The following is a 13,816-nucleotide window of genomic DNA, read 5'->3' on the forward strand; positions in this document are numbered from 1 at the left end:
CTTAAATCTAATCTCCTTTGCTTAGCCTTTTTCCTAACCCTTGACAATAACTTGTAACCAACCCCCCTAAATACTGAAAATTATCCCAGACCCAAAACCCATTAAAAAGACCAAAAAACCACCTGCCCCACACCACCTCTTTGGGAATGTGGGAGTCGTATTCTTAAAATTGCTTCCTGCTGGGTATGGGCGAAGTTTTCTTTATCCTGAAAGAAAAATTTTAGGTTAATTGTCAAATTCTAGGAGAGGTAACTATATCCTTCATTATCCAGTCTGTGTATAATGCCAAAGTTTAGGGTTTATCTCAAGTCCTTATTCAAGTAGTCTTTGAGACTGGATCATCTCAGCTAGTCATCTCAAATTTGCTCTGAGCATCTTATAGTTCAAAGCTAATCTATGGATGATGTTTGTCAGCTTAATGATATTATTATTGTCCACGTGGAATTGTTGTTGTTGTGGGGCCCCATCTTCTTTCTGGAGACTTCAGTTGATGTTAGGCCTGGCCATGATTTCCTGCAGAAAACTGATAAGAGACTCGAACACAAAAACATATATATGCAGCTAGCCTTTTTTCTAGAATTAGTTAGTACTCTATGTGACCATTCATATCTTAACAAAGTTTAAAATGTATATATATATATTAATCTTGTAAATTTTGATATAAAATTTATACTTTGAGAAAAGTTTAAAGAATCAGAATAGAATCAAAGAGTTGAGATTAGTAATAGAATAGTCCTTAATTAATTTTGCTTTTGTCCTGTACCATAGCAGAAGATGGCTCTTATTCTGGCATGATACAGGGAGTTTGCATTTTCCTTTTAACAACATGCTTGATTTTAAAGAAGGAGAGAACCATTCTCCAACTCCAAAGTCAGCTTTAAATTTTAATTGAACTGGGACTATTAGAAAACCAAGAGTGTTAAATCTTTAGAGAAAAGCAGAAACAAACATTTAGGAAGACATAAAATTTTTTTAGATAATATATACCCATACACCGTTTCACTCTGTTTCTTGGGATAGATGATTTGTCCCTTTTCTTCAGTTGTCTCATTTGTCCAGTGTTCTTCAGATTCCTTAACCTTCATTCTCCTAAAAGACAAAAACAAAAACCTTTCCCCAAGACTAATTTTGGGGATGTTCCTTTTTGGCAAGTTATTATCTGATGAAATGAAAAGGCATGTTTTATTGATACAAGTTAGTTTAAATTGGATGTTCATGCTGGTTGATGAACTATCACCTCCTCTAATTAAGAGGTCTCTCTTGTTCAAATCGAACCTTTATCAATTTTGATGGTACCCACAACTTATCTTCTCCTGTAGAAACAAAAGCAAAACCACGTCCCCAATGTAATACATACCCTGGTTTCCATTCTGAGGTCAGCACGTCCTTAAAGTATATAGGCTGATTTAATTCTGTAGTTTTTTCTATTATCCAATGTCTCTCTGCAGCTGTTGTTCCTTTCTCATTGGCATTCAGAAAATTCAAAGTTAGAAGAGCATTATGCAGTCTATTTCTGGGGGTTTTTGTTACCCATTTCTGTTTATTTAGCATATCCTTTAGAGTTCTGTTTGATCTTTCTATAACTGCTTGACCTGTAGGATTATGTGGTATGCCTGTAATATGCTTTATATTGTAATAAGCAAAAAACTGTTTCATTTTAACAGAGACATATGATGGAGCATTGTCAGTTTTGATTTGTGCAGGTATACCCATGATGGCCATAACTTCTAGCAAATGAGTGATTACAGAATCAGCTTTTTCAGAACTCAAAGCAGTTGCCCATTGAAATCCTGAATAAGTATCGATAGTGTGGTGTACATATTTCAATTTTCCAAATTCTGCAAAGTGAAACACGTCCATCTGCCAGATTTCATTTCTCTGAGTACCCTTTGGGTTACATCCTGCTGGTAATGGCGTCTGATTGTAGAAGGAACAAGTAGGACATTTCTTTACTATTTCTTTGGCTTGTTGCCAGGTTATGGAAAAATCCTTTTTTAAACCTTTACTATTAACGTGATGTTTTTTATGAAATTCTGAGGCCTCCAGCACATTTCCTATCAATAATTTATCTATCTCATCATTGCCTTGTGCTAGAGGGCCTGGCAGACCAGTATGGGATCGAATGTGAGTTATATATAAAGGATGATTCCTTTTCCTGATTGTATCTTGTAATTGAATAAATAGTGAAGTTAATTCTGAAGCATCAGGGATAAATTCTGCAGTCTCAATATGTAACACCACTCTTTCAGCATACTGAGAGTCAGTTACTATGTTGAGAGGTTCTGAAAAATCCATTAATACCAACAGAATAGCATACAATTCTGATTTTTGAACTGAATTATACGGACTTTGAACCACTTTACTTAAATTTTCTGATTTGTAACCTGCCTTTCCTTCTTTGTTGGCATCTGTATAAAATGTACGAACTCCAGATATGGGTTTTTGCCGTACAATTCGAGGCAAGATCCAATCAGCTCTCTTTATAAGATCAATTCTATTGCTTTTGGGATATTTGCTGTTAATTTCTCCCAAAAAAATACTGCAAGCTCTTTGCCAAGGTTCACTTTCTGTCCATAATTTTTCAATGTCCTCCTTAGTTAATGGTACGACAATTTCTGCTGGGTCTATGCCTGCTAATTGACGAAGTCTCATTTTTCCTTTGTAAATCAAGTCAGAGATTTTTTCCACATAAGTTTTTAATTTTTTATTTGGTTTATTTGGTAAAAATATCCATTCCAATATAATATCTTCCCTCTGCATTAATATTCCAGTAGGAGAACGCCTAGAAGGTAAGATAACCAAAATGCAATCCAGCTTTGGATCAATACGATTCACGTGTCCTTCATGCACTTTCTTTTCTACCAAGGCTAATTCTTTCTCAGCTTCAGGTGATAATTCTCTTGGACTATTTAAGTCCTTGTCACCTTCTAATGTTTTGAACAAATTAGTCAGTTCATCATTTTTTACCCCAACAATAGTTCGTAGATGAGAAATATCTCCAAATAATCTTTGAAAGTCATTAAGAGTCTGTAGTCTATCTCTCCGAATTTGCACCTTTTGGGGTCTAATTTTTTGTAGCTCTATTTTATATGCTAAATAATTAATAGAATCTCCTCTTTGTATCTTTTCAGGAGCAATTTGTAATCCCCAGCGAGGCAAAATTTTCTTTACTTCTTCAAACATTATTTCTAAAGTATCTGCATTTGAGTCAGCTAGTAAAATATCGTCCATATAATGATAAATTATAGATTTAGGAAATTTTTTACGTATCACTTCCAATGGCTGTTGTACAAAATATTGGCACAGAGTTGGGCTATTCAACATTCCCTGTGGGAGGACCCTCCATTGAAATCTTTTAACCGGTTGAGAATTATTATAAGTAGGCACTGTAAAAGCAAATCTTTCTTTGTCTTTTTCTTGTAAGGGTATTGAAAAGAAACAGTCTTTTAAATCAATAACTATGAGAGGCCATCCTTTTGGCAACAGAGTAGGCAAAGGCATCCCAGATTGTAGAGAGCCCATTGGCTGAATTACTTTGTTAATTGCTCTAAGGTCTGTTACCATTCTCCATTTACCAGATTTCTTTTTAATAACAAATACAGGAGAATCCCAAGGGCTGGTTGATTCTTCAATATGCTGAGCATTTAACTGTTCTTCTACCAGCTCTTCTAAAGCCTGGAGTTTCTCTGTTGTTAAAGGCCATTGCTGGACCCATACAGGCTTGTCTGTTAACCATTTTAAAGGTAGAGCTGTTGGTGTCTTTGGAAGATCATCAGTTATTGTGCCCTGTTCTTGTATAATATGGATGGCTGGTGACCACTCATTAGAACAATATCTTCTAATATTTCTCTCAGTAACATGTGCTAGTTTATGATTTGTTTCTGAGATTGGAGGGATGTTAATCTGAGTATTCCATTGTTGCAACAAGTCTCGACCCCACAGGTTCATAGTTATGTTAGCCACATATGGTTTTAATTTTCCTCTCTGTCCTTCTGGACCTATACATTCGAGCCATCTTGCACTCTGTTTCACCTGAGATAATGTCCCAATTCCTAACAGTTGAACGTTTACCTCCTGAAGAGGCCAAGTTGGATGCCAAAATTCTGGTGCTATTATGGTAACGTCCGCACCTGTGTCTACCAGACCAGACAACAAAACACCATTTATTTTTATCGTTAATTTTGGTCTTTGTTCATTAATAGAAGTTTGCCAAAAAATTTTCTTTATGTTTTCTCCTGAATTTTCTGTTCTCTCTGTTTCATCATTCTGACCAGCATGATTTATTCCAATAGGCATTTGGTTATTTAATCGCTCTCCAGAGCAGGCATTTCCTCTATGGCTGCCGGAAAGGTTTGAACTGGATTTGCACTGGGGGCCTGCCTGAGGCCCCTCTGGGAGTTTCCCGAAGACTGAGGCAAAGGATTACCCTGTCTGTCCTTTGTTGATCTACATTCGTTGGTCCAGTGTTTTCCCTTACCACACCTTCTGCATACTCCAGAAGGAAGGGGCATTCTGTTGCCATTGTTCCTTGAAGAAACATTGTTTCTGGAAATGACCTGTCTACAGTCCCTTTTCAAATGTCCTTGCTTTCCACATCCAAAACATCTAACACTCCTCAAACCTTTTGAAATTACTTCTCCTACCCATGTATCATCATGCTCATCAGCTTCAACATTAATTGTTTCTCTAATCCAATCTTCCATAGGTGCAGATCTTGCCCTTAATGGCCTGATTATTCTTTTGCATGCTGCATTCGCATTCTCAAAGGCCAAAGATTCAATTATTGCCTTACCAGCTTCTGAATCCGAGACCATTCTCTTTACTGCTGAAGCCAGTCTTTGTAAAAAATCTGTAAAAGACTCTTTTGGGCCTTGCTTCACCTTTGTAAATGACTCAGATTTTTTTCCTGGTTCCTCAACTTTGTCCCATGCATTCAAGGCTGCCGTTCGACATAAAATTAGGGTTTGGACATCATATAAACATTGTGCTTGTGCTGAAGCATATTGGCCTTCGCCCATAAGCTGATCCTGGCAAACTTGTATTCCTTTATCCCTCCATTGTTTTTCTATGTTTTTAGCCTCCTCCTTAAACCAAGTCAGAAATTGAAGTCTCTGGCTGGGTTCCAGAACACCTTGTGCGAGGTCCCGCCAGTCCTGTGGTACTATCCTATTATATGTTGACCAAGTGTTTAACATTTGCTTTACATATGGGGAATGCATGCCATAAGATACTATTGCCTCCTTAAACCTTTTTAAATCCAACATTTCAATTGGAGCCCAAGTATTTTGTGTAGCCATTTGATCAGGCATCTGCTGTACAGTTACAGGATAAATTAAGGGTGACTGTGTGAAAACAGGCTTTCTTTCTGCAACCTTATGATCCCAACTTGAAACAACTTCACTGTTAATTTCTTCTGTCTGAATTTTTACAAGTTTAACAAGTTCTTCTAAAGCTGTTATCCTGGCACTTAAACTGACTATCTTTTTAAATATTAAAATGTGGATAATTATAGTGATAAGGTGCATAATTCCACCAATACTAATATTATATAGTTGTTCCATTGCCAGACTGCCTAAAATTTCGAACAAAAACCAATTTTCTTCCAATGTACACATAAAACCCATTTGTTTTTTAATGTGGAAAAAATTCTCTTTTAGATAGTTTCCTTTAAAATATCTGATATATTATGACTTACCAAATCTGCGTAGAACAGTAGAAATCCGAGGGGATTTTCAAAGCAGCCACCTAGTGTCCCAGGTGTAAATCCAGAGAGAGAGAGAGAGAGAGAGAGAGAGAGAGAGAGAGAGAGAGAGAGAGAGAGAGAGAGAGAGGAAAGAGAGAGGAAAGAGAGAACGCACAAGAAAGCGTAGCGGGCTAAAGCTTAAATGCAGCCACGTGTTCCCTCTTGTGCCGAGTCAAGGCTTGGGTCTGGCTTCCTTAAGCTCCGACCACGTGCGTTGGCTTTACAGGCAGGGCCCTGTTCGGCAGGGCAGGTCTCAGTTGTTTGTAGCACCGGCTATAGGCAAGCTGCTCACAGACCTAGGCCCGAGCTAGAAGTTGCTACCCGGACTAGGAAGCCGGCAGCTCAGACTAGGAAGCTGGCAGCTCGGACTAGGACGCCGACAGCTTGGACTAAGACGCCGGCCGCTTCCTGCCGCTTCCTCCGCCGCCTGCCACCGCCTGCCGCCCTTGCGGGAAAGCGGACCTGCCGTCAAGCCAAGCGGTTTTTAATGGATTCTTGTCATGTTGGGCGCCAGATGTAGATGTAACCAACTGTCTTATTAAATAAGAAACACAGAAACAATGTAAAAGAGAAAGCCGAGAAGTCAGAGCTCAGAGCTAAAATCTCACCCTTCCTCCTGCTGTCCCAGCTTCGCGAAAAGAGACCTACTTCCTGTCGGTTCGTTTTTTTAAAGTATGTTGTTCTGCCTTCTCATTGGTTGTAAACCCAAACACATGACTGCCTCGTCACTGTCTGAATGTACAGCCCCCTAGGTCTTAAAGGCATATGTCTCCAATGCTGGCTGTATCCCTGAACACACAGAGATCTTATGGGATTAAAGCCGTGTGCCACCACCGCCACACTCTTGCTATGGCTCTAATAGCTCTGACCCTGAACACACAGATATCTATGGGATTAAAGGCGTGTGCCACCACCGCCACACTCTTGCTATGGCTCTAATAGCTCTGACTCCCAGACAACTTTATTTATTAACATACAATCAAAATAATAATTCAGTACAATTAGATTATCACCACACTTCCCCAGGTAAACAATCCTTGCATGTAGAAGTCTGTTAGCTATAGATTCCCAGACAGTGCCCTTTGTCAGGTGCCTTTCTGGTCTGGATTCTAAGGTTGCAATCATTATATTTAACTTAATGTGTTCAAAGATGTACAATTTAAGAGTGGGTTGAATTGTGCACCTGTAAAGACAGGCTGGAATCCTAACTGTAAAGATCTCAGAATATGACTTTTTTTGGCAGTGGGTTATTGCAGACATGATTGTTAGGCTGAGGTCATACTGGAGGATGGTAGCCTCTTGATGAAGCAAACCCAGCATCTTAGAAAAAAGGAGAATAAAGGCTGGCCTTGAATGTGATGTGTAGTCCAGGATGGTCTTGATCTCCTGACCCTCCTGCCTCCACCTCTCAAGTGCAGATATGACAGGTGTGAATAGACACACCTTTCAACATATCTGCTTTTCATCAGATTTTTTTCATTTCCTGTACCACAGCTATATTTAATGTTCTTACATTTTTAATTTAAATCTTTTTCCTACTGAACACTTGAATGTCTATATTGGTTATACACTCTACTGGTGTGTGATGTTTTATTTAAATAAGTCTGCTTACCTAGATAGACTTCCCTTGCAATTTTTCTACTATTAGAAGCAGCTCTTTAATAATACCATTTATGAAGAATTGTCCTCACAAATACTAAAATGGAATCTTATCAAGCATTCAGCTCCTACTTCCAGTTTATAGGAAATGAAACCATTCAAAAATCCACAGTGGGAGGCATTTTAAAGAACTCATCTAGTTTCTTTGACAAGCCAGTGCCATGGAAATATGAGGGTGTCACTATTATAAATGAGAAGAAACATAAAACACACCGCAAACACAATCTATGAGTCTTGCTTACATATTGGCATCGAGGAATGAATTATAAAAAGTTATCTGATGGGAAAGCAGAGAGGGGAGAGAACACAGGAAATTTCACTAAGGATCCCTACTGTGGTCCAGTGAGATGGTACAGTGGGTAGAATTACTAGGATTCTACCAGAGTTCAATCCCCAGACCATCTCCTAAGAGTTGTTCTCTGACTTTCACATGCATACCATGCAATGCATGTGCCTACAGTCTCTCTCTCTCTCTCTCTCTCTCTCTCTCTCTCTCTCTCTCTCTCTCTTTCTCTCTCTCTCTCTCTCTCTCTCACACACACACACACACACACCCATAGTAATAACAACAATCATAGCAATAATTCATATTTCATATTAAAGAATTATGAAAAGAGTTGTAGCTCAGTGGACATATCCAAGGTCATGAGTTCAGTCCCTACCACCAAACACACAAAAATATTATCATTTTATGACTACTTTTGGTGAGATACTATAACAATGGTCATGTAAAAATGTGTTCTAATACTTTAGAGATACATAACCCAACACTTAAAAAAGAAATGGTCTTCACCTTAAGAAGTGTCCTAGTCCCTAATCATGTCCTAGTCCTCATCAATCATGCAGAAAATAATGGAATCAAGTTTAGTTAACATTTTATAGTTAACCAAAAGTTAAAAGACAGAATCTAGATGACAAGTAAGTTTAGTATTATTTCAATGTAGTATCCTTTAGTCCCTGCCTGAAAATATTATTTTGATTATTTTCTTAACTTTAATTTTTATTTTATTATATTATGTGGATATTTAGCCTTCATGTATTTCTGTCTACCATTTGAGTTTCTGGTGCCTGCAGAGGCCAGAAGGTATCAGAAGCCCTGGAACTGGAGCTACAGACAGTTTTGAGCCACCATGTGAATACTAAGAATAGATCCCAGGTCCACTGGAAGAGCAGCCAGTGATTTAACTGCTAAGCTATCTCTCAGCCCCAATTCTTTTTTTTTAAATTTATCTTTGTATGTCTGTGTATCTATGATGTATGTGTATATGCTTATGGACAGGCACACACAAGTGTGGGATACAAGTAGAGGTCAGGGGACAGCTTGTAGTGTCTGTCCTCCCTTCCACCATGTTTGATGTGGGGTCTTATGATTTGCTGCTGTGTATTCCAGGCAAGAAGGCCCTTGAGGATCCATGGACTCTTTTGGCTCTAACTCTCATATCACCCAAAAAATGCTGGGAGCACATAAGCATTCTACTGCATATGGCGTTTATGTGAGTTCTGGGGATGCAAATGCCAGTATTGATGCTTGTACAGCAAGCAACATACCCACCAAACCATCTCCTAAGTCTGAATTTCTTTCCTTCTTTCCTAAATGATTCTCATTACTCGGTGTAAACTGCTACATATCTTGTTTCCCAGACTATCAGCTAAATCAATATTGTCTATAAAACACACACACACACACACACACACACACACACACACACACACACACACACAGGTGTATGGTTTAATTTTATTAAAATAACAAAATTATTTCAAACTTTAAAAAAAATGAATCAAGAAACAGCATGCATAGACTGAGTGGCTACACACATGTTTAATTAATTCCAGCACTCAGGAGGTAGAGGCAAGGGGGATTCTGTGAGTTGAAGTGCAGCCTGGTATATGTATTGTGTTCCTAAGTAGCCAGGGCCACATAGTGAGAACAGTCTCAAACAAACAAAAAAGAAACAGTAAGACCAAGGACTCTCTCACTAATGATTACAATTATTTACCAGTCAATACATACCTAGGAGAATGAGTTATGAAAATAGACTTTGGACAGGGCAGCTATATTGGTAGCTAATTATTTTTAATTTTTTCTATACTTCCATATTGTATGAATTTTCTGATGATTATGTACATTAGTGTACTAGTTAAAACAGTAAATCAAAATAGTATTTAAGTAAATAATTAATTGACTACTATTGAAACCATCATCCATGTCTCTAAACATTTACATGTGATAGTTATGAATTGTCTTAAGATAAGTCTTGGAGAGAATATACTGGTTCAGCATTTCCTTAGAAGTCATCTCAGTTCATCCTTTCAAAATTGTGTTGATGAAATATTGCTTCACCAACTCCCCCAGGCCATACTTTTTTGTTTGAAAATCTTTTTTAAAGTTAAAATACTAAGCCAGGCAATGGTTGCCACACCTTTAATCCCAGAACTCAGGAGGCAGAGGTAAGCAGATCTTTTTGAGTTCATAGCCAGCCTGGTCTCCTAAGAGTGTTTCAGGAAAGTCAAGGCTATGCAAAGAAACCCTGTCTCAAAATTTTAAAAAGTTCAAATACTAAGTACTCAGTGTGAAACTTCAAGACTCACCACCACGGTGTAGACTCAATCCTACCAGAGCTTCCCCTACAGCTGGGAACCTTAGTAGAGGTAACAGTCTGATCTTCTCCCCACCCCATTGTCCTGTAGAAGCAGCCAGGAACCCAATGCCCAGCATTGGACATGGTGGACGTAAGGCTCCTGATGAAGACAAAGTGGGTCTGACCATCCATTTTCTACCAAGTACAAGCAGAAGAATGTCTGTCTTAGTTTTCTAATACCGTGAAGAGACATCATGACCAAAGCAACTCACAGAACAAAGTTTATTTGGGGCTAACAGTTTCAGAGGGTTAGAATGTCATGGTTGAGGGGGGCATGGTAGCAGTTAGGAGGGCAGGACACTGGAATAGAAGTTGAGAGCTCACATCTGATTTACAAGCAGGAGGCAGAGAGAGCTAATTGAGAACGTCATAAGTTTTCAAAACTTCCAAGCCTGCCCTAGTGACATACCTCCTCCCAGAGCATCACAGTTTTCAAACCTTTTCAAACAGTTCCACTAACTGGTGACCAAGGATTCAAATGTATGAGTCTATGGGGGCCATTCTCCCTCAAACCACCACAGTTTCAATGGTCATTGGTACAAGTATGGCAACCAGCAGTCTCACAACGTTAACAAAGCACTGGCCAGGGAGGCAAGTCAGCCCTAATTTATATCACCTGCCCCCTTTCAGAGCGGCATAGAGGGTTCCTGTGGTGGTATTCTAATTGTACTGAAAAATGATTTTGATTGTATGTTAATAAATAAAGTTTCCCGGGGGTCAGAGCTATTAGAGCCATAGACAGAGTGTGGCGGTGGTGGCACACGCCTTTAATCCCATAGATCTCTGTGTGTTCAGGGATACAGCCAGCATTGGAGACATATGCCTTTAAGACCTAGGGGGCTGTACATTCAGACAGTGACGAGGCAGTCACGTGTTTGGGTTTCCAACCAATGAGAAGGCAGAATGACTGGAAAATCGAGTTACACACAGGAAAAATAGCTCTCTTTCGAGAAGCTGGGACACAGCAGGAGGAAGGGTGAGATTTTAGCTCTGAGCTCTGACCTCTTGGCTTTCTCTTTTACATTGTTTCTGTGTTTCTTATTTAATAAGACGGTTGGTTACATCTACAGGTTCCTTAGCTTTTGTCTTCAAAGAGAAGGAGGAAAGAGGAGGCAGAACTAGGGACCACTCCTCCCTCCCAACAAGTGGTCTTTGAAAGGGCCAAGTGGCATAAAACAGCAGTGAAGACATGACAATCAGTGTACCCAGTTCCTCCCCGTGTCAGCAGCCCCCACTGCTGCTGAGACTTCACTTGTACATACAAGATAGAGGTTGTTGGACAAAATGCCAATGGAACTTGCTTTGCTTCTATCTTTATTCCATGATGCCTTCAAGTCCAGGCAGAGAGTTGATCCACATTTATGAATGAAGGCAGAGGGATTGAAAGATGATCCCACACTCATGCATGAAGACAGAGGGGCAGGGGCTCTTCCTACACCCTTGCATGAAGTTGGAGGGAGCAAGGAGCTACTTCTGCATTCATGCAAGAAGGCAGGGGGCAGAGGGCTCATCCTCCACTCTTGCAAGTAGGATGTCACCCTTGGACAAAGAGAGGAAGTATTAGGTAGTAATGCTACTCAAAATGGTCCTTGTGCTGATGGGAAAGCTAAACTTAATCTTGCTGTCTGAAAAATGTCAGAATGACATGCTGTGATCACAACCTCCCAACAATTCCAGCCTGCCCCTCCAACCTGCATCCTCTACACCACTCTAGACATGTTGACTGCTGGGAAAAAAAAATAGGTAAATTCAGAATCTCAGAATCTTATATATATTTTGTCAGGATTGTACCAATAACCAATTACCATAACAAAATTCAGGAGAGTCACAATTCAAATTGTGGAAATAATGCAATAACTACTGATTTATACGAATTAAATACTGGAATATTCTGTCAATGGTTTCACATCAGTTGTAATTTTAAAAAGTAATGATTAAATGATTGCAAAGCTTCTTGGAACAAATGAATAAAAATGTGTGAGCTGACACCTTAAATTTCCTTTTCAGTGCCTTCAAAGAGTCAGCATTCATTCAACAGCCCTTTGTTAAGTTTTCATGTATTTGTATAATTTGTAAGTTTAATTTTATTATATAATGGGCAAAGGTCACACATTCTGGGAATTAATTTTCTGTTCACATGGAAACTTGTTTTGTGACTTTATCCATAGACCACCATGTTGTCCCATTAGGTGATAGAAGAAAGTGCTGTTGGATGTCAACTCCATTTGATTGACACTCTAGCTTAACTCTGATGTCCCTCTGTTGATATGTGGTGAGTGTGGGGTTGGAGGGGGTGAGGGGGAGGACTCAGGATGATCGGCTCATTGATCAATGGATGCTGAAGTCCCTCACTGCTATTTTGCAGCCTGTATTCCTCAAAATTCTTATCATCAAAATGGTCATACTACCATAGTGCTTTACAAACTTGATGTAATCTCATGAAAATTCTAATGTGCTCCTCTACAAAAAACAAAACAGATAAAATTAAAATACAATTGCAAGCACAAAAGATTCTGAACAGACCAAAGCTGAACACATCACCATGCCTGATCTCAGACATACTGCAGTTAGTAAATCTAGGCAGTATTGGCATTAAAAAGTAGTGCAAACTGAATGTAACAGAGATTCCAGAAATTACTTCATGAATCTACAGCCAACAGATGGCTGACAAAGGTGCCAAAAGTCATATGTGGAGAAAGGCCAGCACCTTCAATAAATAGAAGAGGGGAAGTGGGGTATCCATAAACAGATCAGTCTGGCCTCAAACTCTCTATGCAGCTGAAGATGGTGCCTCTACCTCTCCAGTGCTGTGGTTTCAGCTGAGTACTAAGACACCTGCCAGAAGAACATAGGTTAAACACTCTGCTCCTCATACTATACTCAAAAACAAGCAGCCAAACACATGAACAAGCTGAAAATGGATCCAAGAGTTCATAAGACAAGAGAAACATAAAGAAAGCATAAGACAAGAGAAACAATTCAAGGTATGGGTATGGTATCATTATATTTGTTTTAAATAAAAGATACATTCCTGAATGACACAGTACATACATGCATACAGGTTTGCTTACCATAGCTCCAGTTCCATAAAGTCAAACATAATTTGAAAACATTAAATGAACTAATCCATAAACAAATAATTCATAAGTTTTTGCTTCTATACTGCACTGAATACGGTGATGAAAACCCATCTTGTTTTGTACTTTCCTATTGATATGAGTCCCTCCATTGCCCAGCATCATCATGGTGTATATGCCATATGGGATATAAAACTGGCTCCCACAGTATTACAGGGCTTGTATATACCACCCAGTGTGATCCTGCATCTCAAGTGTCCACTAGCATTTCTCTGCAGGGGAGGCTACTGTATATTTGTAGTCAGATGTTTCTCCAGTCCTGCCCAGCCCTGAGATCCATTTGAATCTCTCCCACCATGGCCTCACAGACGCTTATAAAATAATTACACAGAGGCTTATATTAATTACAAACTGTATGGCCTATGGTTCAAGCTTCTTGCTAGTTAGCTCTTATAACTTAAGTCATTTCTATTAATCTATGTCTTGCCACATGGCTTCGTGGCTTACTGGTACTTTCACATCTTGCTTCTCCTGACCATGGCTCTAAGCATCCCCCCCCCATTCTCCTTTCTTCTTCTCTCTCTTCAGTGCAAATATATTGCCTAGCCTTATTTTTCCTCACCATTGGCCAAACAGTTTTATTTATCAACCAATCAGAGCAACACATATTCACAGGGTACAGAAAGACATCCCAC

This window comes from Peromyscus maniculatus, chromosome 8 (assembly GCF_049852395.1).
Source record: "Peromyscus maniculatus bairdii isolate BWxNUB_F1_BW_parent chromosome 8, HU_Pman_BW_mat_3.1, whole genome shotgun sequence".
Taxonomy (NCBI): Eukaryota; Metazoa; Chordata; class Mammalia; order Rodentia; family Cricetidae; genus Peromyscus; species Peromyscus maniculatus.